The sequence below is a fragment of the Triturus cristatus genome, chromosome 8 (genome assembly GCF_964204655.1).
Source record: "Triturus cristatus chromosome 8, aTriCri1.1, whole genome shotgun sequence".
NCBI lineage: Eukaryota > Metazoa > Chordata > Amphibia > Caudata > Salamandridae > Triturus > Triturus cristatus.
Genome location: NC_140591.1, coordinates 1,619,335,276 through 1,619,357,721, shown reverse-complemented (window position 1 = coordinate 1,619,357,721; position 22,446 = coordinate 1,619,335,276). Strand labels below are relative to the sequence as shown.

The 22,446-nt window shown below is 31.8% G+C and overlaps 21 non-coding genes across 21 annotated transcripts; all 21 read left to right on the top strand.

The window, feature by feature from the left end:
* The first annotated feature begins 155 nt into the window (after nucleotides 1-155).
* TRNAT-AGU (transfer RNA threonine (anticodon AGU)) lies at nucleotides 156-230 on the top strand. The gene has a single exon. It is a non-coding gene; the product is annotated as a tRNA-Thr (tRNA).
* Nucleotides 231-668: 438 nt separating this feature from the next.
* On the top strand, nucleotides 669-741 carry TRNAT-CGU (transfer RNA threonine (anticodon CGU)). The gene has a single exon. It is a non-coding gene; the product is annotated as a tRNA-Thr (tRNA).
* A 1,965-nt stretch (nucleotides 742-2,706) lies between these two features.
* On the top strand, nucleotides 2,707-2,779 carry TRNAT-CGU (transfer RNA threonine (anticodon CGU)). The gene has a single exon. It is a non-coding gene; the product is annotated as a tRNA-Thr (tRNA).
* Nucleotides 2,780-3,213: 434 nt separating this feature from the next.
* Nucleotides 3,214-3,287, top strand: TRNAT-AGU (transfer RNA threonine (anticodon AGU)). The gene has a single exon. It is a non-coding gene; the product is annotated as a tRNA-Thr (tRNA).
* Nucleotides 3,288-4,743: 1,456 nt separating this feature from the next.
* Nucleotides 4,744-4,816, top strand: TRNAT-CGU (transfer RNA threonine (anticodon CGU)). Its single transcript has one exon. It is a non-coding gene; the product is annotated as a tRNA-Thr (tRNA).
* A 434-nt stretch (nucleotides 4,817-5,250) lies between these two features.
* TRNAT-AGU (transfer RNA threonine (anticodon AGU)) lies at nucleotides 5,251-5,324 on the top strand. Its single transcript has one exon. It is a non-coding gene; the product is annotated as a tRNA-Thr (tRNA).
* A 438-nt stretch (nucleotides 5,325-5,762) lies between these two features.
* On the top strand, nucleotides 5,763-5,835 carry TRNAT-CGU (transfer RNA threonine (anticodon CGU)). Its single transcript has one exon. It is a non-coding gene; the product is annotated as a tRNA-Thr (tRNA).
* A 1,966-nt stretch (nucleotides 5,836-7,801) lies between these two features.
* On the top strand, nucleotides 7,802-7,874 carry TRNAT-CGU (transfer RNA threonine (anticodon CGU)). The gene has a single exon. It is a non-coding gene; the product is annotated as a tRNA-Thr (tRNA).
* A 434-nt stretch (nucleotides 7,875-8,308) lies between these two features.
* Nucleotides 8,309-8,382, top strand: TRNAT-AGU (transfer RNA threonine (anticodon AGU)). Its single transcript has one exon. It is a non-coding gene; the product is annotated as a tRNA-Thr (tRNA).
* A 438-nt stretch (nucleotides 8,383-8,820) lies between these two features.
* Nucleotides 8,821-8,893, top strand: TRNAT-CGU (transfer RNA threonine (anticodon CGU)). The gene has a single exon. It is a non-coding gene; the product is annotated as a tRNA-Thr (tRNA).
* Nucleotides 8,894-9,839: 946 nt separating this feature from the next.
* TRNAT-CGU (transfer RNA threonine (anticodon CGU)) lies at nucleotides 9,840-9,912 on the top strand. The gene has a single exon. It is a non-coding gene; the product is annotated as a tRNA-Thr (tRNA).
* Nucleotides 9,913-10,858: 946 nt separating this feature from the next.
* On the top strand, nucleotides 10,859-10,931 carry TRNAT-CGU (transfer RNA threonine (anticodon CGU)). The gene has a single exon. It is a non-coding gene; the product is annotated as a tRNA-Thr (tRNA).
* A 1,966-nt stretch (nucleotides 10,932-12,897) lies between these two features.
* TRNAT-CGU (transfer RNA threonine (anticodon CGU)) lies at nucleotides 12,898-12,970 on the top strand. Its single transcript has one exon. It is a non-coding gene; the product is annotated as a tRNA-Thr (tRNA).
* A 946-nt stretch (nucleotides 12,971-13,916) lies between these two features.
* On the top strand, nucleotides 13,917-13,989 carry TRNAT-CGU (transfer RNA threonine (anticodon CGU)). The gene has a single exon. It is a non-coding gene; the product is annotated as a tRNA-Thr (tRNA).
* Nucleotides 13,990-15,954: 1,965 nt separating this feature from the next.
* On the top strand, nucleotides 15,955-16,027 carry TRNAT-CGU (transfer RNA threonine (anticodon CGU)). The gene has a single exon. It is a non-coding gene; the product is annotated as a tRNA-Thr (tRNA).
* Nucleotides 16,028-16,461: 434 nt separating this feature from the next.
* TRNAT-AGU (transfer RNA threonine (anticodon AGU)) lies at nucleotides 16,462-16,535 on the top strand. The gene has a single exon. It is a non-coding gene; the product is annotated as a tRNA-Thr (tRNA).
* Nucleotides 16,536-20,029: 3,494 nt separating this feature from the next.
* TRNAT-CGU (transfer RNA threonine (anticodon CGU)) lies at nucleotides 20,030-20,102 on the top strand. Its single transcript has one exon. It is a non-coding gene; the product is annotated as a tRNA-Thr (tRNA).
* A 434-nt stretch (nucleotides 20,103-20,536) lies between these two features.
* Nucleotides 20,537-20,610, top strand: TRNAT-AGU (transfer RNA threonine (anticodon AGU)). Its single transcript has one exon. It is a non-coding gene; the product is annotated as a tRNA-Thr (tRNA).
* A 438-nt stretch (nucleotides 20,611-21,048) lies between these two features.
* Nucleotides 21,049-21,121, top strand: TRNAT-CGU (transfer RNA threonine (anticodon CGU)). Its single transcript has one exon. It is a non-coding gene; the product is annotated as a tRNA-Thr (tRNA).
* A 434-nt stretch (nucleotides 21,122-21,555) lies between these two features.
* Nucleotides 21,556-21,629, top strand: TRNAT-AGU (transfer RNA threonine (anticodon AGU)). The gene has a single exon. It is a non-coding gene; the product is annotated as a tRNA-Thr (tRNA).
* Nucleotides 21,630-22,067: 438 nt separating this feature from the next.
* Nucleotides 22,068-22,140, top strand: TRNAT-CGU (transfer RNA threonine (anticodon CGU)). Its single transcript has one exon. It is a non-coding gene; the product is annotated as a tRNA-Thr (tRNA).
* Nucleotides 22,141-22,446: the final 306 nt, after the last annotated feature.

Sequence of the window (22,446 nt, the reverse complement as noted above, 5' to 3'; positions counted from 1 at the left end):
AATATATCAATGAGGTGTTTATCAATAGGATCAGTATCCTCGTCTAAACTATTTGAGTAGTGCGTTTTCGGAACTGAGAAATGATTATGAAAGTGAAAAACTCAGGTTTCTCTTGAACACCATATGGCAAACTGTTCGTTAAAGCATGTTCAAGAGGCTGCTGTGGCTTAGCTGGTTAAAGCGCCTGTCTAGTAAACAGGAGATCCTGAGTTCAAATCTCAGCAGTGCCTTACTTTCCTCATTCTTAAATAAAAAATTATTTTCATTAAGTCGTCCTGCGATTCAATTAAATTAGAAAAGTCTGATTTATCTTTCGGTTGAACAGATCATCTTAAACCTAATAAAAACTGAAAGTGTTTTCAATATTATATTAACAATACTGTGATTGCAAAATCAAAAAGGTATTTCAATGAGCAAGAGGCAGATTAAATATAACCCTAGATTTGAGCAATATTGATGAATATATGTAAAACACTTATTTATAAACTATTCAAAATATGGGATTGAGTTTAAAATGTGTTCTTTTTTAATAAAACATAGCTATTCTTGTTTACATATTAGGAATCCTTGCGTGTTTAACATTAGAATACATATTAAGACAAGTTAACACAGGCACAGAATTTGATCACCAATACTAAATTAATGATCCCTTCGGTATCACTAAAGTAGGTGCTGTGGCTAAGTGGTTAAAGCGCCTGTCTCGTAAACAGGAAATCCTGAGTTCAAATCTCAGCAGCACCTTATTATTGGTCCTTACATGTAAAAATAATTTTCATCACGCAAATGTTTAATACATTTTAAAAAGAAAAGTGTTGTTCTGTGAACATTAGAATGGGTCATCTTAAATTGAAAAACAAAAAAACGTGGTATTGTGAAGATTTTCAAAGCAATGCTTTGAATGAAAAAGGGAAAAAAGAGTGACAAAGAGCAAAATAGAGATAAAAAATCATTCTAGAGTTGAATTCAAGTAATGCATTCTTAAAGAAAGCATGATTAAAACATTTATGAACAGGATAAGCAATATATCAATGAGGTGTTTATGAATAGGATCAGTATCCTCGTCTAAAGTAGTTGAGTAGAGCGTTTTCTGAACTTAGAAATGATTATGAAAGTGAAAAACTCAGGATTCTCTTGAACACCATACGGCAAACTGTTCCTTAAAGCATTTTCAAGAGGGTGCTGTGGCTTAGCTGTTTAAAGCGCCTGTCTAGTAAACAGGAGATCCTGAGCTCAAATCTCTGCAGTGCCTTGCTTTTCTCATTCTTAAATAAAAAAAAAATTTCATTAAGTCGTTCTGCGATTCAATTAAATTAGAAAAGTCTGATTTATCTTTCGATTGAACGGATCATCTTAAACCTAATAAAAACTGAAAGTGTTTTCATTATTATAGTAACGATACTGTGATTGCAAAATCAAAAAGGTATTTCAATGAGCAAGAGGCAGATGAAATATGACCCTAGATTTGAGCAATATTGATGAATATATGTAAAACACTTATTTATAAACTATTCAAAATATGGGATTGAGTTTAAAATGTGTTCTTTTTTAATACAACATAGCTATTCTTGTTTACAGATTAGGAATCCTTGCTTGTTTAACATTAGAATACATATTAAGACACTTTAACACAGGCACAGAAGTTGATCACCAATACTAAATTAATGATCCCTTCTGTATCACTAAAGTAGGTGCTGTGGCTAAGTGGTTAAAGCGCCTCTCTCGTAAACAGAAAATCCTGAGTTCAAATCTCAGCAGCACCTTATTATTGGTCCTTACATGTAAAAATAATTTTCATCACGCAAATGTTTAATACATTTTAAAAAGAAAAGTGTTGTTCTGTGAACATTAGAATGGGTCATCTTAAATTGAAAAACAAAAAAACGTGGTATTGTGAAGATTTTCAAAGTAATGCTTTGAATGAAAAAGGGAAAAAAGAGTGACAAAGAGCAAAATAGAGATAAAAAATCATTCTAGAGTTGAATTCAAGTAATGCATTCTTAAAGAAGGCATAATTAAAACATTTATGAACAGGATAAGCAATATATCAATGAGGTGTTTATCAATAGGATCAGTATCCTCGTCTAAACTATTTGAGTAGTGCGTTTTCTGAACTGAGAAATGATTATGAAAGTGAAAAACTCAGGTTTCTCTTGAACACCATATGGCAAACTGTTCGTTAAAGCATGTTCAAGAGGGTGCTGTGGCTTAGCTGGTTAAAGCGCCTGTCCAGTAAACAGGAGATCCTGAGTTCAAATCTCAGCAGTGCCTTGCTTTCCTCATTCTTAAATAAAAAATTATTTTCATTAAGTCGTCCTGCGATTTAATTAAATTAGAAAAGTCTGATTTATCTTTCGATTGAACAGGTCATCTTAAAGCTAATAAAAACTGAAAGTGTTTTCAATATTATATTAACAATACTGTGATTGCAAAATCAAAAAGGTATTTCAATGAGCAAGAGGCAGATGAAATATAACCCTAGATTTGAGCAATATTGATGAATATATGTAAAACCCTTATTTATAAACTATTCAAAATATGGGATTGAGTTTAAAATGTGTTCTTTTTTAATACAACATAGCTATTCTTGTTTACATATTAGGAATCCTTGCGTGTTTAACATTAGAATACATATTAAGACACGTTAACACAGGCACAGAATTTGATCACCAATACTAAATTAATGATCCCTTCGGTAACACTAAAGTAGGTGCTGTGGCTAAGTGGTTAAAGCGCCTGTCTCGTAAACAGGAAATCCTGAGTTCAAATCTCAGCAGCACCTTATTATTGGTCCTTACATGTAAAAATATTTTTCATCACGCAAATGTTTAATACATTTTAAAAAGAAAAGTGTTGTTCTGTGAACATTAGAATGGGTCATCTTAAATTGAAAAACAAAAAAACGTGGTATTGTGAAGATTTTCAAAGCAATGCTTTGAATGAAAAAGGGAAAAAAGAGTGACAAAGAGCAAAATAGAGATAAAAAATCATTCTAGAGTTGAATTCAAGTAATGCATTCTTAAAGAAGGCATGATTAAAACATTTATGAACAGGATAAGCAATATAGCAATGAGGTGTTTATGAATAGGATCAGTATCCTCGTCTAAAGTAGTTGAGTAGAGCGTTTTCTGAACTGAGAAATGATTATGAAAGTGAAAAACTCAGGATTCTCTTGAACACCATATGGCAAACTGTTCCTTAAAGCATTTTCAAGAGGGTGCTGTGGCTTAGCTGGTTAAAGCGCCTGTCTAGTAAACAGGAGATCCTGAGTTCAAATCTCAGCAGTGCCTTGCTTTCCTCATTCTTAAATAAAAAATTATTTTCATTAAGTTGTCCTGCGATTCAATTAAATTAGAAAAGTCTGATTTATCTTTCGGTTGAACAGATCATCTTAAACCTAATAAAAACTGAAAGTGTTTTCAATATTATAGTAACGATACTGTGATTACAAAATCAAAAAGGTATTTCAATGAGCAAGAGGCAGATGAAATATGACCCTAGATTTCAGCAATATTGATGAATATATGTAAAACACTTATTTGTAAACTATTCAAAATATGGGATTGAGTTTAAAATGTGTTCTTTTTTAATACAACATAGCTATTCTTGTTTACAGATTAGGAATCCTTGCTTGTTTAACATTAGAATACATATTAAGACACTTTAACACAGGCACAGAATTTGATCACCAATACTAAATTAATGATCCCTTCTGTATCACTAAAGTAGGTGCTGTGGCTAAGTGGTTAAAGCGCCTGTCTCGTGAACAGGAAATCCTGAGTTCAAATCTCAACAGCACTTTAATATTGGTCCTTACATGTAAAAATAATTTTCATCACGCAAATGTTTAATACATTTTAAAAAGAAAAGTGTTGTTCTGTGAACATTAGAATGGGTCATCTTAAATTGAAAAACAAAAAAACGTGGTATTGTGAAGATTTTCAAAGTAATGCTTTGAATGAAAAAGGGAAAAAAAATGACAAAGAGCAAAATAGAGATAAAAAATCATTCTAGAGTTGAATTTAAGTAATGCATTCTTAAAGAAGGCATAATTAAAACATTTATGAACAGGATAAGCAATATATCAATGAGGTGTTTATGAACAGGATCAGTATCCTCGTCTAAAGTAGTTGAGTAGAGCGTTTTCTGAACTTAGAAATGATTATGAAAGTGAAGAACTCAGGATTCTCTTGAACACCATATGGCAAACTGTTCCTTAAAGCATTTTCAAGAGGGTGCTGTGGCTTAACTGTTTAAAGCGCCTGTCTAGTAAACAGGAGATCCTGAGCTCAAATCTCTGCAGTGCCTTGCTTTCCTCATTCCTAAATAAAAAATTATTTTCATTAAGTCGTCCTGCGATTCAATTCAATTAGAAAAGTCTGATTTATCTTTCGGTTGAACAGATCATCTTAAACCTAATAAAAACTGAAAGTGTTTTCAATATTATAGTAACAATACTGTGATTGCAAAATCAAAAAGTTATTTCAATGAGCAAGAGGCTGATGAAATATGACCCTAGATTTGAGCAATATTGATGAATATATGTAAAACACTTATTTATAAACTATTCAAAATATGGGATTGAGTTTAAAATGTGTTCTTTTTTAATACAACATAGCTATTCTTGTTTACAGATTAGGAATCCTTGCTTGTTTAACATTAGAATACATATTAAGACACTTTAACACAGGCACAGAAGTTGATCACCAATACTAAATTAATGATCCCTTCTGTATTACTAAAGTAGGTGCTGTGGCTAAGTGGTTAAAGCGCCTCTCTCGTAAACAGGAAATCCTGAGTTCAAATCTCAGCAGCACCTTATTATTGGTCCTTACATGTAAAAATAATTTTCATCACGCAAATGTTTAATACATTTTAAAAAGAAAAGTGTTGTTCTGTGAACATTAGAATGGGTCATCTTAAATTGAAAAACTAAAAAACGTGGTATTGTGAAGATTTTCAAAGTAATGCTTTGAATGAAAAAGGGAAAAAAGACTGACAAAGAGCAAAATAGAGATAAAAAATCCTTCTAGAGTTGAATTCAAGTAATGCATTCTTAAAGAAGGCATAATTAAAACATTTATGAACAGGATAAGCAATATATCAATGAGGTGTTTATCAATAGGATCAGTATCCTCGTCTAAACTATTTGAGTAGTGCGTTTTCGGAACTGAGAAATGATTATGAAAGTGAAAAACTCAGGTTTCTCTTGAACACCATATGGCAAACTGTTCGTTAAAGCATGTTCAAGAGGGTGCTGTGGCTTAGCTGGTTAAAGCGCCTGTCTAGTAAACAGGAGATCCTGAGTTCAAATCTCAGCAGTGCCTTGCTTTCCTCATTCTTAAATAAAAAAATATTTTCATTAAGTTGTCCTGCGATTCAATTAAATTAGAAAAGTCTGATTTATCTTTCGGTTGAACAGATCATCTTAAACCTAATAAAAACTGAAAGTGTTTTCAATATTATATTAACAATACTGTGATTGCAAAATCAAAAAGGGATTTCAATGAGCAAGAGGCAGATTAAATATAACCCTAGATTTGAGCAATATTGATGAATATATGTAAAACACTTATTTATAAACTATTCAAAATATGGGATTGAGTTTAAAATGTGTTCTTTTTTAATACAACATAGCTATTCTTGTTTACATATTAGGAATCCTTGCGTGTTTAACATTAGAATACATATTGAGACACGTTAACACAGGCACAGAATTTGATCACCAATACTAAATTAATGATCCCTTCGGTATCACTAAAGTAGGTGCTGTGGCTAAGTGGTTAAAGCGCCTGTCTCGTAAACAGGAAATCCTGAGTTCAAAACTCAGCAGCACCTTATTATTGGTCCTTACATGTAAAAATAATTTTCATCACGCAAATGTTTAATACATTTTAAAAAGAAAAGTGTTGTTCTGTGAACATTAGAATGGGTCATCTTAAATTGAAAAACAAAAAAACGTGGTATTGTGAAGATTTTCAAAGCAATGCTTTGAATGAAAAAGGGAAAAAAGAGTGACAAAGAGCAAAATAGAGATAAAAAATCATTCTAGAGTTGAATTCAAGTAATGCATTCTTAAAGAAAGCATGATTAAAACATTTATGAACAGGATAAGCAATATATCAATGAGGTGTTTATGAATAGGATCAGTATCCTCGTCTAAAGTAGTTGAGTAGAGCGTTTTCTGAACTTAGAAATGATTATGAAAGTGAAAAACTCAGGATTCTCTTGAACACCATACGGCAAACTGTTCCTTAAAGCATTTTCAAGAGGGTGCTGTGGCTTAGCTGTTTAAAGCGCCTGTCTAGTAAACAGGAGATCCTGAGCTCAAATCTCTGCAGTGCCTTGCTTTCCTCATTCTTAAATAAAAAAAAAATTTCATTAAGTCGTTCTGCGATTCAATTAAATTAGAAAAGTCTGATTTATCTTTCGGTTGAACGGATCATCTTAAACCTAATAAAAACTGAAAGTGTTTTCAATATTATAGTAACGATACTGTGATTGCAAAATCAAAAAGGTATTTCAATGAGCAAGAGGCAGATGAAATATGACCCTAGATTTGAGCAATATTGATGAATATATGTAAAACACTTATTTATAAACTATTCAAAATATGGGATTGAGTTTAAAATGTGTTCTTTTTTAATACAACATAGCTATTCTTGTTTACAGATTAGGAATCCTTGCTTGTTTAACATTAGAATACATATTAAGACACTTTAACGCAGGCACAGAAGTTGATCACCAATACTAAATTAATGATCCCTTCTGTATCACTAAAGTAGGTGCTGTGGCTAAGTGGTTAAAGCGCCTCTCTCGTAAACAGGAAATCCTGAGTTCAAATCTCAGCAGCACATTATTATTGGTCCTTACATGTAAAAATAATTTTCATCACGCAAATGTTTAATACATTTTAAAAAGAAAAGTGTTGTTCTGTGAACATTAGAATGGGTCATCTTAAATTGAAAAAATAAAAAAACGTGGTATTGTGAAGATTTTCAAAGTAATGCTTTGAATGAAAAAGGGAAAAAAGAGTGACAAAGAGCAAAATAGAGATAAAAAATCATTCTAGAGTTGAATTCAAGTAATGCATTCTTAAAGAAGGCATGATTAAAACATTTATGAACAGGATAAGCAATATATCAATGAGTTGTTTATGAATAGGATCAGTATCCTCGTCTAAAGTAGTTGAGTAGAGCGTTTTCTGAACTGAGAAATGATTATAAAAGTGAAAAACTCAGGATTCTCTTGAACACCATATGGCAAACTGTTCGTTAAAGCATGTTCAAGAGGGTGCTGTGGCTTAGCTGGTTAAAGCGCCTGTCCAGTAAACAGGAGATCCTGAGTTCAAATCTCAGCAGTGCCTTGCTTTCCTCATTCTTAAATAAAAAATTATTTTCATTAAGTCGTCCTGCGATTTAATTAAATTAGAAAAGTCTGATTTATCTTTCGATTGAACAGATCATCTTAAACCTAATAAAAACTGAAAGTGTTGTCAATATTATATTAACAATACTGTGATTGCAAAATCAAAAAGGTATTTAAATGAGCAAGAGGCAGATGAAATATAACCCTAGATTTGAGCAATATTGATGAATATATGTAAAACCCTTATTTATAAACTATTCAAAATATGGGATTGAGTTTAAAATGTGTTCTTTTTTAATACAACATAGCTATTCTTGTTTACATATTAGGAATCCTTGCGTGTTTAACATTAGAATACATGTTAAGACACGTTAACACAGGCACAGAATTTGATCACCAATACTAAATTAATGATCCCTTCGGTAACACTAAAGTAGGTGCTGTGGCTAAGTGGTTAAAGCGCCTGTCTCGTAAACAGGAAATCCTGAGTTCAAATCTCAGCAGCACCTTATTATTGGTCCTTACATGTAAAAATATTTTTCATCACGCAAATGTTTAATACATTTTAAAAAGAAAAGTGTTGTTCTGTGAACATTAGAATGGGTCATCTTAAATTGAAAAACAAAAAAACGTGGTATTGTGGAGATTTTCAAAGCAATGCTTTGAATGAAAAAGGGAAAAAAGAGTGACAAAGAGCAAAATAGAGATAAAAAATCATTCTAGAGTTGAATTCAAGTAATGCATTCTTAAAGAAGGCATGATTAAAACATTTATGAACAGGATAAGCAATATATCAATGAGTTGTTTATGAATAGGATCAGTATCCTCGTCTAAAGTAGTTGAGTAGAGCGTTTTCTGAACTGAGAAATGATTATGAAAGTGAAAAACTCAGGATTCTCTTGAACACCATATGGCAAACTGTTCCTTAAAGCATCTTCAAGAGGGTGCTGTGGCTTAGCTGGTTAAAGCGCCTGTCTAGTAAACAGGAGATCCTGAGTTCAAATCTCAGCAGTGCCTTGCTTTCCTCATTCTTAAATAAAAAATTATTTTCATTAAGTCGTCCTGCGATTCAATTAAATTAGAAAAGTCTGATTTATCTTTCGGATGAACAGATCATCTTAAACCTAATAAAAAATGAAAGTGTTTTCAATATTATAGTAACGATACTGTGATTGCAAAATCAAAAAGGTATTTCAATGAGCCAGAGGCAGATGAAATATGACCCTAGATTTCAGCAATATTGATGAATATATGTAAAACACTTATTTGTAAACTATTCAAAATATGGGATTGAGTTTAAAATGTGTTCTTTTTTAATACAACATAGCTATTCTTGTTTACAGATTAGGAATCCTTGCTTGTTTAACATTAGAATACATATTAAGACACTTTAACATAGGCACAGAATTTGATCACCAATACTAAATTAATGATCCCTTCTGTATCACTAAAGTAGGTGCTGTGGCTAAGTGGTTAAAGCGCCTGTCCCGTAAACAGGAAATCCTGAGTTCAAATCTCAGCAGCACCTTATTATTGGTCCTTACATGTAAAAATAATTTTCATCACGCAAATGTTTAATACATTTTAAAAAGAAAAGTGTTGTTCTGTGAACATTAGAATGGGTCATCTTAAATTGAAAAACAAAAAAACGTGGTATTGTGAAGATTTTTAAAGCAATGCTTTGAATGAAAAAGGGAAAAAAGAGTGACAAAGAGCAAAATAGAGATAAAAAATCATTCTAGAGTTGAATTCAAGTAATGCATTCTTAAAGAAAGCATGATTAAAACATTTATGAACAGGATAAGCAATATATCAATGAGGTGTTTATGAATAGGATCAGTATCCTCGTCTAAAGTAGTTGAGTAGAGCGTTTTCTGAACTTAGAAATGATTATGAAAGTGAAAAACTCAGGATTCTCTTGAACACCATACGGCAAACTGTTCCTTATAGCATTTTCAAGAGGGTGCTGTGGCTTAGCTGTTTAAAGCGCCTGTCTAGTAAACAGGAGATCCTGAGCTCAAATCTCTGCAGTGCCTTGCTTTCCTCATTCTTAAATAAAAAATTATTTTCATTAAGTCGTACAGCGATTCAATTAAATTAGAAAAGTCTGATTTATCTTTCGGTTGAACGGATCATCTTAAACCTAATAAAAACTGAAAGTGTTTTCAATATTATAGTAAGGATACTGTGATTGCAAAATCAAAAAGGTATTTCAATGAGCAAGAGGCAGATGAAATATGACCCTAGATTTGAGCAATATTGATGAATATATGTAAAACACTTATTTATAAACTATTCAAAATATGGGATTGAGTTTAAAATGTGTTCTTTTTTAATACAACATAGCTATTCTTGTTTACAGATTAGGAATCCTTGCTTGTTTAACATTAGAATACATATTACGACACTTTAACACAGGCACAGAAGTTGATCACCAATACTAAATTAATGATCCCTTCTGTATTACTAAAGTAGGTGCTGTGGCTAAGTGGTTAAAGCGCCTCTCTCGTAAACAGGAAATCCTGAGTTCAAATCTCAGCAGCACCTTATTATTGGTCCTTACATGTAAAAATAATTTTCATCACGCAAATGTTTAATACATTTTAAAAAGAAAAGTGTTGTTCTGTGAACATTAGAATGGGTCATCTTAAATTGAAAAACTAAAAAACGTGGTATTGTGAAGATTTTCAAAGTAATGCTTTGAATGAAAAAGGGAAAAAAGACTGACAAAGAGCAAAATAGAGATAAAAAATCCTTCTAGAGTTGAATTCAAGTAATGCATTCTTAAAGAAGGCATAATTAAAACATTTATGAACAGGATAAGCAATATATCAATGAGGTGTTTATCAATAGGATCAGTATCCTCGTCTAAACTATTTGAGTAGTGCGTTTTCGGAACTGAGAAATGATTATGAAAGTGAAAAACTCAGGTTTCTCTTGAACACCATATGGCAAACTGTTCGTTAAAGCATGTTCAAGAGGGTGCTGTGGCTTAGCTGGTTAAAGCGCCTGTCTAGTAAACAGGAGATCCTGACTTCAAATCTCAGCAGTGCCTTGCTTTCCTCATTCTTAAATAAAAAAATATTTTCATTAAGTCGTCCTGCGATTCAATTAAATTAGAAAAGTCTGATTTATCTTTCGGTTGAACAGATCATCTTAAACCTAATAAAAACTGAAAGTGTTTTCAATATTATATTAACAATACTGTGATTGCAAAATCAAAAAGGGATTTCAATGAGCAAGAGGCAGATTAAATATAACCCTAGATTTGAGCAATATTGATGAATATATGTAAAACACTTATTTATAAACTATTCAAAATATGGGATTGAGTTTAAAATGTGTTCTTTTTTAATACAACATAGCTATTCTTGTTTACATATTAGGAATCCTTGCGTGTTTAACATTAGAATACATATTGAGACACGTTAACACAGGCACAGAATTTGATCACCAATACTAAATTAATGATCCCTTCGGTATCACTAAAGTAGGTGCTGTGGCTAAGTGGTTAAAGCGCCTGTCTCGTAAACAGGAAATCCTGAGTTCAAATCTCAGCAGCACCTTATTATTGGTCCTTACATGTAAAAATAATTTTCATCACGCAAATGTTTAATACATTTTAAAAAGAAAAGTGTTGTTCTGTGAACATTAGAATGGGTCATCTTAAATTGAAAAACAAAAAAACGTGGTATTGTGAAGATTTTCAAAGCAATGCTTTGAATGAAAAAGGGAAAAAAGAGTGACAAAGAGCAAAATAGAGATAAAAAATCATTCTAGAGTTGAATTCAAGTAATGCATTCTTAAAGAAAGCATGATTAAAACATTTATGAACAGGATAAGCAATATATCAATGAGGTGTTTATGAATAGGATCAGTATCCTCGTCTAAAGTAGTTGAGTAGAGCGTTTTCTGAACTTAGAAATGATTATGAAAGTGAAAAACTCAGGATTCTCTTGAACACCATACGGCAAACTGTTCCTTAAAGCATTTTCAAGAGGGTGCTGTGGCTTAGCTGTTTAAAGCGCCTGTCTAGTAAACAGGAGATCCTGAGCTCAAATCTCTGCAGTGCCTTGCTTTCCTCATTCTTAAATAAAAAAAAATTTTCATTAAGTCGTTCTGCGATTCAATTAAATTAGAAAAGTCTGATTTATCTTTCGGTTGAACGGATCATCTTAAACCTAATAAAAACTGAAAGTGTTTTCAATATTATAGTAACGATACTGTGATTGCAAAATCAAAAAGGTATTTCAATGAGCAAGAGGCAGATGAAATATGACCCTAGATTTGAGCAATATTGATGAATATATGTAAAACACTTATTTATAAACTATTCAAAATATGGGATTGAGTTTAAAATGTGTTCTTTTTTAATACAACATAGCTATTCTTGTTTACAGATTAGGAATCCTTGCTTGTTTAACATTAGAATACATATTAAGACACTTTAACGCAGGCACAGAAGTTGATCACCAATACTAAATTAATGATCCCTTCTGTATCACTAAAGTAGGTGCTGTGGCTAAGTGGTTAAAGCGCCTCTCTCGTAAACAGGAAATCCTGAGTTCAAATCTCAGCAGCACTTTATTATTGGTCCTTACATGTAAAAATAATTTTCATCACGCAAATGTTTAATACATTTTAAAAAGAAAAGTGTTGTTCTGTGAACATTAGAATGGGTCATCTTAAATTGAAAAAATAAAAAAACGTGGTATTGTGAAGATTTTCAAAGTAATGCTTTGAATGAAAAAGGGAAAAAAGAGTGACAAAGAGCAAAATAGAGATAAAAAATCATTCTAGAGTTGAATTCAAGTAATGCATTCTTAAAGAAGGCATGATTAAAACATTTATGAACAGGATAAGCAATATATCAATGAGTTGTTTATGAATAGGATCAGTATCCTCGTCTAAAGTAGTTGAGTAGAGCGTTTTCTGAACTGAGAAATGATTATGAAAGTGAAAAACTCAGGATTCTCTTGAACACCATATGGCAAACTGTTCGTTAAAGCATGTTCAAGAGGGTGCTGTGGCTTAGCTGGTTAAAGCGCCTGTCCAGTAAACAGGAGATCCTGAGTTCAAATCTCAGCAGTGCCTTGCTTTCCTCATTCTTAAATAAAAAATTATTTTCATTAAGTCGTCCTGCGATTTAATTAAATTAGAAAAGTCTGATTTATCTTTCGATTGAACAGATCATCTTAAACCTAATAAAAACTGAAAGTGTTGTCAATATTATATTAACAATACTGTGATTGCAAAATCAAAAAGGTATTTAAATGAGCAAGAGGCAGATGAAATATAACCCTAGATTTGAGCAATATTGATGAATATATGTAAAACCCTTATTTATAAACTATTCAAAATATGGGATTGAGTTTAAAATGTGTTCTTTTTTAATACAACATAGCTATTCTTGTTTACATATTAGGAATCCTTGCGTGTTTAACATTAGAATACATGTTAAGACACGTTAACACAGGCACAGAATTTGATCACCAATACTAAATTAATGATCCCTTCGGTAACACTAAAGTAGGTGCTGTGGCTAAGTGGTTAAAGCGCCTGTCTCGTAAACAGGAAATCCTGAGTTCAAATCTCAGCAGCACCTTATTATTGGTCCTTACATGTAAAAATAATTTTCATCACGCAAATGTTTAATACATTTTAAAAAGAAAAGTGTTGTTCTGTGAACATTAGAATGGGTCATCTTAAATTGAAAAACAAAAAAACGTGGTATTGTAAAGATTTTTAAAGCAATGCTTTGAATGAAAAAGGGAAAAAAGAGTGACAAAGAGCAAAATAGAGATAAAAAATCATTCTAGAGTTGAATTCAAGTAATGCATTCTTAAAGAAAGCATGATTAAAACATTTATGAACAGGATAAGCAATATATCAATGAGGTGTTTATGAATAGGATCAGTATCCTCGTCTAAAGTAGTTGAGTAGAGCGTTTTCTGAACTTAGAAATGATTATGAAAGTGAAAAACTCAGGATTCTCTTGAACACCATACGGCAAACTGTTCCTTAAAGCATTTTCAAGAGGGTGCTGTGGCTTAGCTGTTTAAAGCGCCTGTCTAGTAAACAGGAGATCCTGAGCTCAAATCTCTGCAGTGCCTTGCTTTCCTCATTCTTAAATAAAAAATTATTTTCATTAAGTCGTACAGCGATTCAATTAAATTAGAAAAGTCTGATTTATCTTTCGGTTGAACGGATCATCTTAAACCTAATAAAAACTGAAAGTGTTTTCAATATTATAGTAACGATACTGTGATTGCAAAATCAAAAAGGTATTTCAATGAGCAAGAGGCAGATGAAATATGACCCTAGATTTGAGCAATATTGATGAATATATGTAAAACACTTATTTATAAACTATTCAAAATATGGGATTGAGTTTAAAATGTGTTCTTTTTTAATACAACATAGCTATTCTTGTTTACAGATTAGGAATCCTTGCTTGTTTAACATTAGAATACATATTAAGACACTTTAACACAGGCACAGAAGTTGATCACCAATACTAAATTAATGATCCCTTCTGTATCACTAAAGTAGGTGCTGTGGCTAAGTGGTTAAAGCGCCTCTCTCGTAAACAGGAAATCCTGAGTTCAAATCTCAGCAGCACCTTATTATTGGTCCTTACATGTAAAAATAATTTTCATCACGCAAATGTTTAATACATTTTAAAAAGAAAAGTGTTGTTCTGTGAACATTAGAATGGGTCATCTTAAATTGAAAAACTAAAAAACGTGGTATTGTGAAGATTTTCAAAGTAATGCTTTGAATGAAAAAGGGAAAAAAGAGTGACAAAGAGCAAAATAGAGATAAAAAATCATTCTAGAGTTGAATTCAAGTAATGCATTCTTAAAGAAGGCATAATTAAAACATTTATGAACAGGATAAGCAATATATCAATGAGGTGTTTATCAATAGGATCAGTATCCTCGTCTAAACTATTTGAGTAGTGCGTTTTCTGAACTGAGAAATGATTATGAAAGTGAAAAACTCAGGTTTCTCTTGAACACCATATGGCAAACTGTTCGTTAAAGCATGTTCAAGAGGGTGCTGTGGCTTAGCTGGTTAAAGCGCCTGTCCAGTAAACAGGAGATCCTGAGTTCAAATCTCAGCAGTGCCTTGCTTACCTCATTCTTAAATAAAAAATTATTTTCATTAAGTCGTCCTGCGATTTAATTAAATTAGAAAAGTCTGATTTATCTTTCGATTGAACAGATCATCTTAAACCTAATAAAAACTGAAAGTGTTTTCAATATTATATTAACAATACTGTGATTGCAAAATCAAAAAGGTATTTCAATGAGCAAGAGGCAGATGAAATATAACCCTAGATTTGAGCAATATTGATGAATATATGTAAAACCCTTATTTATAAACTATTCAAAATATGGGATTGAGTTTAAAATGTGTTCTTTTTTAATACAACATAGCTATTCTTGTTTACATATTAGGAATCCTTGCGTGTTTAACATTAGAATACATATTAAGACACGTTAACACAGGCACAGAATTTGATCACCAATACTAAATTAATGATCCCTTCTGTATCACTAAAGTAGGTGCTGTGGCTAAGTGGTTAAAGCGCCTGTCTCGTAAACAGGAAATCCTGAGTTCAAATCTCAACAGCACTTTATTATTGGTCCTTACATGTAAAAATAATTTTCATCACGCAAATGTTTAATACATTTTAAAAAGAAAAGTGTTGTTCTGTGAACATTAGAATGGGTCATCTTAAATTGAAAAACTAAAAAACGTGGTATTGTGAAGATTTTCAAAGTAATGCTTTGAATGAAAAAGGGAAAAAAGAGTGACAAAGAGCAAAATAGAGATAAAAAATCATTCTAGAGTTGAATTCAAGTAATGCATTCTTAAAGAAGGCATAATTAAAACATTTATGAACAGGATAAGCAATATATCAATGAGGTGTTTATCAATAGGATCAGTATCCTCGTCTAAACTATTTGAGTAGTGCGTTTTCTGAACTGAGAAATGATTATGAAAGTGAAAAACTCAGGTTTCTCTTGAACACCATATGGCAAACTGTTCGTTAAAGCATGTTCAAGAGGGTGCTGTGGCTTAGCTGGTTAAAGCGCCTGTCCAGTAAACAGGAGATCCTGAGTTCAAATCTCAGCAGTGCCTTGCTTTCCTCATTCTTAAATAAAAAATTATTTTCATTAAGTCGTCCTGCGATTTAATTAAATTAGAAAAGTCTGATTTATCTTTCGATTGAACAGATCATCTTAAACCTAATAAAAACTGAAAGTGTTTTCAATATTATATTAACAATACTGTGATTGCAAAATCAAAAAGGTATTTCAATGAGCAAGAGGCAGATGAAATATAACCCTAGATTTGAGCAATATTGATGAATATATGTAAAACCCTTATTTATAAACTATTCAAAATATGGGATTGAGTTTAAAATGTGTTCTTTTTTAATACAACATAGCTATTCTTGTTTACATATTAGGAATCCTTGCGTGTTTAACATTAGAATACATATTAAGACACGTTAACACAGGCACAGAATTTGATCACCAATACTAAATTAATGATCCCTTCGGTAACACTAAAGTAGTTGCTGTGGCTAAGTGGTTAAAGCGCCTGTCTCGTAAACAGGAAATCCTGAGTTCAAATCTCAGCAGCACCTTATTATTGGTCCTTACATGTAAAAATATTTTTCATCACGCAAATGTTTAATACATTTTAAAAAGAAAAGTGTTGTTCTGTGAACATTAGAATGGGTCATCTTAAATTGAAAAACAAAAAAACGTGGTATTGTGAAGATTTTCAAAGCAATGCTTTGAATGAAAAAGGGAAAAAAGAGTGACAAAGAGCAAAATAGAGATAAAAAATCATTCTAGAGTTGAATTCAAGTAATGCATTCTTAAAGAAGGCATGATTAAAACATTTATGAACAGGATAAGCAATATATCAATGAGTTGTTTATGAATAGGATCAGTATCCTCGTCTAAAGTAGTTGAGTAGAGCGTTTTCTGAACTGAGAAATGATTATGAAAGTGAAAAACTCAGGATTCTCTTGAACACCATATGGCAAACTGTTCCTTAAAGCATCTTCAAGAGGGTGCTGTGGCTTAGCTGGTTAAAGCGCCTGTCTAGTAAACAGGAGATCCTGAGTTCAAATCTCAGCAGTGCCTTGCTTTCCTCATTCTTAAATAAAAAATTATTTTCATTAAGTCGTCCTGCGATTCAATTAAATTAGAAAAGTCTGATTTATCTTTCTGATGAACAGATCATCTTAAACCTAATAAAAACTGAAAGTGTTTTCAATATTATAGTAACGATACTGTGATTGCAAAATCAAAAAGGTATTTCAATGAGCCAGAGGCAGATGAAATATGACCCTAGATTTCAGCAATATTGATGAATATATGTAAAACACTTATTTGTAAACTATTCAAAATATGGGATTGAGTTTAAAATGTGTTCTTTTTTAATACAACATAGCTATTCTTGTTTACAGATTAGGAATCCTTGCTTGTTTAACATTAGAATACATATTAAGACACTTTAACATAGGCACAGAATTTGATCACCAATACTAAATTAATGATCCCTTCTGTATCACTAAAGTAGGTGCTGTGGCTAAGTGGTTAAAGCGCCTGTCTCGTAAACAGGAAATCCTGAGTTCAAATCTCAACAGCACTTTAATATTGGTCCTTACATGTAAAAATAATTTTCATCACGCAAATGTTTAATACATTTTAAAAAGAAAAGTGTTGTTCTGTGAACATTAGAATGGGTCATCTTAAATTGAAAAACAAAAAAACGTGGTATTGTGAAGATTTTCAAAGTAATGCTTTGAATGAAAAAGGGAAAAAAGAGTGACAAAGAGCAAAATAGAGATAAAAAATCATTCTAGAGTTGAATTCAAGTAATGCATTCTTAAAGAAGGCATAATTAAAACATTTATGAACAGGATAAGCAATATATCAAAGAGGTGTTTATGAATAGGATCAGTATCCTCGTCTAAAGTAGTTGAGTAGAGCGTTTTCTGAACTTAGAAATGATTATGAAAGTGAAAAACTCAGGGTTCTCTTGAACACCATATGGCAAACTGTTCCTTAAAGTATTTTCAAGAGGGTGCTGTGGCTTAGCTGGTTAAAGCACCTGTCTAGTAAACGAGAGATACTGAGTTCAAATTTCAGCAGTGCCTTGCTTTCCTCATTCTTCAATAAAAAATTATTTTCATTAAGTCGTCCTTTGATTCAATTAAATTAGAAAAGTCTGATTTATCTTTCGGTTGAACAGATCATCTTAAACCAAATAAAAACTCAAAGTGTTTTCAATATTATAGTAACAATACTGTGATTGCAAAATCAAAAAGGTATTTCAATGAGCAAGAGGCAGATGAAATATAACCCTAGATTTGAGCAATATTCATGAATATATGTAAAACAATTATATATAAACTATTCAAAATATGGGATTGAGTTTAAAATGTGTTCTTTTTTAATGCAACATAGCGCTTCTTGTTTACAGATTAGGAATCCTTGCTTGTTTAACATTGGAATACATATTAAGACACTTTAACGCAGGCATAGAATTTGATCACCAATACTAAATTAATGATCCCTTCTGTATCACTAAAGTAGGTGCTGGGGCTAAGAGGTTAAAGCACCTGTCTCGTAAACAGGAAATCCTGAGTTCAAATGTCAGCAGCACCTTATTATTGGTCCTCACATGTAAAAATAATTTTTATCACGCAAATGTTTAATACATTTTAAAAAGAAAAGTGTTGTTCTGTGAACATTAGAATGGGTCATCTTAAATTGAAAAACAAAAAAAGTGGTATTGTGAAGATTTTCAAAGTAATGCTTTGAATGAAAAAGGGAAAAAAGAGTGACAAAGAGCAAAATAGAGATAAAAAATCATTCTAGAGTTGAATTCAAGTAATTCATTCTTAAAGAAGGCATGATTAAAACATTTATGAACAAGATAAGCAATATATCAATGAGGTGTTTATGAATAGGATCAGTATCCTCATCTAAAGTAGTTGAGTAGAGCGTTTTCTGAACTGAGAAATGATTATGAAAGTGAAAAACTCAGGATTCTCTTGAACACCATATGGCAAACTGTTCCTTAAAGCATTTTCAAGAGGGTGCTGTGGCTCAGCTGGTTAAAGCGCCTGTCTAGTAAACAGGAGATCCTAAGCTCAAATCTCTGCAGTGCCTTGCTTTCCTCATTCTTAAATAAAAAATTTTTTTCATTAAGTCGTTCTGCGATTCAATTAAATTAGAAAAGTCTGATTTATCTTTCGGTTGAACGGATCATCTTAAACCTAATTAAAACTGAAAGTGTTTTCAATATTATAGTAACGATACTGTGATTGCAAAATCAAAAAGGTATTTCAATGAGCAAGAGGCAGATGAAATATGACCCTAGATTTGAGCAATATTGATGAATATATGTAAAACACTTATTTATAAACTATTCAAAATATGGGATTGAGTTTAAAATGTGTTCTTTTTTAATACAACATAGCTATTCTTGTTTACAGATTAGGAATCCTTGCTTGTTTAACATTAGAATACATATTAAGACACTTTAACACAGGCACAGAAGTTGATCACCAATACTAAATTAATGATCCCTTCTGTATCACTAAAGTAGGTGCTGTGGCTAAGTGGTTAAAGCGCCTCTCTCGTAAACAGGAAATCCTGAGTTCAAATCTCAGCAGCACATTATTATTGGTCCTTACATGTAAAAATAATTTTCATCACGCAAATGTTTAATACATTTTAAAAAGAAAAGTGTTGTTCTGTGAACATTAGAATGGGTCATCTTAAATTGAAAAACTAAAAAACGTGGTATTGTGAAGATTTTCAAAGTAATGCTTTGAATGAAAAAGGGAAAAAAGAGTGACAAAGAGCAAAATAGAGATAAAAAATCATTCTAGAGTTGAATTCAAGTAATGCATTCTTAAAGAAGGCATAATTAAAACATTTATGAACAGGATAAGCAATATATCAATGAGGTGTTTATCAATAGGATCAGTATCCTCGTCTAAACTATTTGAGTAGTGCGTTTTCTGAACTGAGAAATGATTATGAAAGTGAAAAACTCAGGTTTCCATTGAACACCATATGGCAAACTGTTCGTTAAAGCATGTTCAAGAGGGTGCTGTGGCTTAGCTGGTTAAAGCGCCTGTCCAGTAAACAGGAGATCCTGAGTTCAAATCTCAGCAGTGCCTTGCTTTCCTCATTCTTAAATAAAAAATTATTTTCATTAAGTCGTCCTGCGATTTAATTAAATTAGAAAAGTCTGATTTATCTTTCGATTGAACAGATCATCTTAAACCTAATAAAAACTGAAAGTGTTTTCAATATTATATTAACAATACTGTGATTGCAAAATCAAAAAGGTATTTAAATGAGCAAGAGGCAGATGAAATATAACCCTAGATTTGAGCAATATTGATGAATATATGTAAAACCCTTATTTATAAACTATTCAAAATATGGGATTGAGTTTAAAATGTGTTCTTTTTTAATACAACATAGCTATTCTTGTTTACATATTAGGAATCCTTGCGTGTTTAACATTAGAATACATGTTAAGACACGTTAACACAGGCACAGAATTTGATCACCAATACTAAATTAATGATCCCTTCGGCAACACTAAAGTAGGTGCTGTGGCTAAGTGGTTAAAGCGCCTGTCTCGTAAACAGGAAATCCTGAGTTCAAATCTCAGCAGCACCTTATTATTGGTCCTTACATGTAAAAATATTTTTCATCACGCAAATGTTTAATACATTTTAAAAAGAAAAGTGTTGTTCTGTGAACATTAGAATGGGTCATCTTAAATTGAAAAACAAAAAAACGTGGTATTGTGAAGATTTTCAAAGCAATGCTTTGAATGAAAAAGGGAAAAAAGAGTGACAAAGAGCAAAATAGAGATAAAAAATCATTCTAGAGTTGAATTCAAGTAATGCATTCTTAAAGAAGGCATGATTAAAACATTTATGAACAGGATAAGCAATATATCAATGAGTTGTTTATGAATAGGATCAGTATCCTCGTCTAAAGTAGTTGAGTAGAGCGTTTTCTGAACTGAGAAATGATTATGAAAGTGAAAAACTCAGGATTCTCTTGAACACCATATGGCAAACTGTTCCTTAAAGCATCTTCAAGAGGGTGCTGTGGCTTAGCTGGTTAAAGCGCCTGTCTAGTAAACAGGAGATCCTGAGTTCAAATCTCAGCAGTGCCTTGCTTTCCTCATTCTTAAATAAAAAATTATTTTCATTAAGTCATCCTGCGATTCAATTAAATTAGAAAAGTCTGATTTATCTTTCGGATGAACAGATCATCTTAAACCTAATAAAAACTGAAAGTGTTTTCAATATTATAGTAACGATACTGTGATTGCAAAATCAAAAAGGTATTTCAATGAGCCAGAGGCAGATGAAATATGACCCTAGATTTCAGCAATATTGATGAATATATGTAAAACACCTATTTGTAAACTATTCAAAATATGGGATTGAGTTTAAAATGTGTTCTTTTTTAATACAACATAGCTATTCTTGTTTACAGATTAGGAATCCTTGCTTGTTTAACATTAGAATACATATTAAGACACTTTAACATAGGCACAGAATTTGATCACCAATACTAAATTAATGATCCCTTCTGTATCACTAAAGTAGGTGCTGTGGCTAAGTGGTTAAAGCGCCTGTCTCGTAAACAGGAAATCCTGAGTTCAAATCTCAGCAGCACCTTATTATTGGTCCTTACATGTAAAAATAATTTTCATCACGCAAATGTTTAATACATTTTAAAAAGAAAAGTGTTGTTCTGTGAACATTAGAATGGGTCATCTTATATTGAAAAACAAAAAAACGTGGTATTGTGAAGATTTTTAAAGCAATGCTTTGAATGAAAAAGGGAAAAAAGAGTGACAAAGAGCAAAATAGAGATAAAAAATCATTCTAGAGTTGAATTCAAGTAATGCATTCTTAAAGAAGGCATGATTAAAACATTTATGAACAGGATAAGCAATATATCAATGAGTTGTTTATGAATAGGATCAGTATCCTCGTCTAAAGTAGTTGAGTAGAGCGTTTTCTGAACTGAGAAATGATTATGAAAGTGAAAAACTCAGGATTCTCTTGAACACCATATGGCAAACTGTTCCTTAAAGCATCTTCAAGAGGGTGCTGTGGCTTAGCTGGTTAAAGCGCCTGTCTAGTAAACAGGAGATCCTGAGTTCAAATCTCAGCAGTGCCTTGCTTTCCTCATTCTTAAATAAAAAATTATTTTCATTAAGTCATCCTGCGATTCAATTAAATTAGAAAAGTCTGATTTATCTTTCGGATGAACAGATAATCTTAAACCTAATAAAAACTGAAAGTGTTTTCAATATTATAGTAACGATACTGTGATTGCAAAATCAAAAAGGTATTTCAATGAGCCAGAGGCAGATGAAATATGACCCTAGATTTCAGCAATATTGATGAATATATGTAAAACACCTATTTGTAAACTATTCAAAATATGGGATTGAGTTTAAAATGTGTTCTTTTTTAATACAACATAGCTATTCTTGTTTACAGATTAGGAATCCTTGCTTGTTTAACATTAGAATACATATTAAGACACTTTAACATAGGCACAGAATTTGATCACCAATACTAAATTAATGATCCCTTCTGTATCACTAAAGTAGGTGCTGTGGCTAAGTGGTTAAAGCGCCTGTCTCGTAAACAGGAAATCCTGAGTTCAAATCTCAGCAGCACCTTATTATTGGTCCTTACATGTAAAAATAATTTTCATCACGCAAATGTTTAATACATTTTAAAAAGAAAAGTGTTGTTCTGTGAACATTAGAATGGGTCATCTTAAATTGAAAAACAAAAAAACGTGGTATTGTGAAGATTTTTAAAGCAATGCTTTGAATGAAAAAGGGAAAAAAGAGTGACAAAGAGCAAAATAGAGATAAAAAATCATTCTAGAGTTGAATTCAAGTAATGCATTCTTAAAGAAAGCATGATTAAAACATTTATGAACAGGATAAGCAATATATCAATGAGGTGTTTATGAATAG